Below are 2500 nucleotides of genomic sequence, written 5' to 3' on the forward strand. Positions count from 1 at the left end.
CATTTCTTACACCCGTTCTCACCCTCACCACCTCGTTCCTGACCCTATCTACTCGAGATACACCAGCCATACTCCTCAGACACTTCATCTCAAACACATTCAATTTCTGTCTCTCCATCACTTTCATTCCCCACAACTCCGATCCATACATCACAGTTGGTAAAATCACTTTCTCATATAGAACTCTCTTTACATTCATGCCCAACCCTCTATTTTTTACTACTCCCTTAACTGCCCCCAACACTTTGCAACCTTCATTCACTCTCTGACGTACATCTGCTTCCACTCCACCATTTGCTGCAACAACAGACCCCAAGTACTTAAACTGATCCACCTCCTCAAGTAACTCTCCATTCAACATGACATTCAACCTTGCACCACCTTCCCTTCTCGTACATCTCATAACCTTACTCTTACCCACATTAACTCTCAACTTCCTTCTCTCACACACCCTTCCAAATTCTGTCACTAGTCGGTCAAGCTTCTCTTCTGTGTCTGCTACCAGTACAGTATCATCCGCAAACAACAACTGATTTACCTCCCATTCATGATCATTCTCGTCTACCAGTTTTAATCCTCGTCCAAGCACTCGAGCATTCACCTCTCTCACCCCTCCATCAACATACAAGTTAAACAACCACGGCGACATCACACATCCCTGTCTCAGCCCCACTCTCACCGGAAACCAATCGCTCACTTCATTTCCTATTCTAACACATGCTTTACTACCTTTGTAGAAACTTTTCACTGCTTGCAACAACCTTCCACCAACTCCATATAACTTCATCACATTCCACATTGCTTCCCTATCAACTCTATCATATGCTTTCTCCAGATCCATAAACGCAACATACACCACCTTACCTTTTGCTAAATATTTCTCGCTTATCTGCCTAACTGTAAAAATCTGATTCATACAACCCCTACCTCTTCTAAAACCCCCCTGTACTTCCCAGATTGCATTCTCTGTTTTATCCTTAATCCTATTAATCAGTACTCTACCATACACTTTTCCAACTACACTCAACAAACTAATACCTCTTGAATTACAACACTCATGCACATCTCCCTTACCCTTATATAGTGGTACAATACATGCACAGACCCAATCTACTGGTACCATTGACAACACAAAACACACATTAAACAATCTCACCAACCATTCTATTACAGTCACACCCCCTTCCTTCAACATCTCAGCTTTCACACCATCCATACCAGATGCTTTTCCTACTCTCGTTTCATCTAGTGCTCTCCTCACTTCCTCTATTGTAATCTCTCTCTCATTCTCATCTCCCATCACTGGCACCTCAACACCTGGAACAGCAATTATCTCTGCCTCCCTATCATCCTCAACATTCAGCAAACTTTCAAAATATTCCGCCCACCTTTTCCTTGCCTCCTCTCCTTTTAACAACCTTCCATTTCCATCTTTTACTGTCTCTTCAATTCTTGTGCCGGCCTTTCTTACTCTCTTCACTTCTTTCCAAAACTTCTTCTTATTCTCTTCATATGACTGACCCAGTCCCTGACCCCACCTCAGGTCAGCTGCCCTCTTTGCCTCACGTACCTTGCGCTTTACTTCCACCTTTTTCTCTCTATATTTTTCATACTTCTCTATACTATTACTCTGCAGCCATTCTTCAAAAGCCCTCTTTTTCTCTTCCACTTTTACCTTCACTCCTTCATTCCACCATTCACTGCCCTTCCTCATGCTGCCTCCAACAACCTTCTTGCCACATACATCACTTGCAATCCCAACAAAATTTTCTTTTGCTAACTTCCACTCCTCCTCTAAATTACCAGTTTCTCTTACTCTCACCTCGTCATATGCCATTTTCAACCTTTCCTGATATTTACTTTTTACCCGAGGTTTTATTAGCTCTTCAACCCTCACTAGCTCCCTTTTACATCCACCTACTCTATTCCCCCACTCTTTTGCTACAACCAATTTTCCTTCCACCAAAAAATGATCAGACATACCGTTAGCCATACCCCTAAACACGTGCACGTCTTTCAATCTTCCAAACATTCTTTTAGTTATCAACACATAATCCATTAATGCCCTTTCTACAACTCTTCCATTTGCCACTCTTACCCATGTATACTTATTTTTATCTTTCTTCTTAAGAAAGCTAGCACTTATTACCATCTCTTGTTCAACACACATATCTACCAGTCTCTCACCACTCTCATTTTCACCTGGTACGCCATACTTCCCAATGACACCTTCTACCTCTCCAGCACCCACTCTAGCATTTAAGTCACCCATAACAATTACATAATTCCTTCTACCCAGTCCTTCTACACACCTAGTTAATTCATTCCAAAACTCATTCCGCTCTTCTTCACTTTTCTCACTACCTGGCCCATACGCACTGACAAACGCCCAACATTCCCTACCCAACCTAACCCTTACCCACATTAACCTAGATGATATCTCCTTCCATTCCACTACTTTACCTGTCATCCATTCACTCAGCAATAAAGCCACACCTTC

General features: G+C 42.3%; 1 protein-coding gene across 1 annotated transcript in view; it reads left to right on the plus strand.

Moving 5' to 3' along the window:
* The window catches only part of LOC137623034 (unconventional myosin-Ie-like), a 321574-nt gene that overhangs the window by 16208 nt on the left and 302866 nt on the right, over positions 1 to 2500 (plus strand). The window lies entirely within an intron of this gene.

Source organism: Palaemon carinicauda, chromosome 30, assembly GCF_036898095.1.
Source record: "Palaemon carinicauda isolate YSFRI2023 chromosome 30, ASM3689809v2, whole genome shotgun sequence".
Classification (NCBI taxonomy): domain Eukaryota; kingdom Metazoa; phylum Arthropoda; class Malacostraca; order Decapoda; family Palaemonidae; genus Palaemon; species Palaemon carinicauda.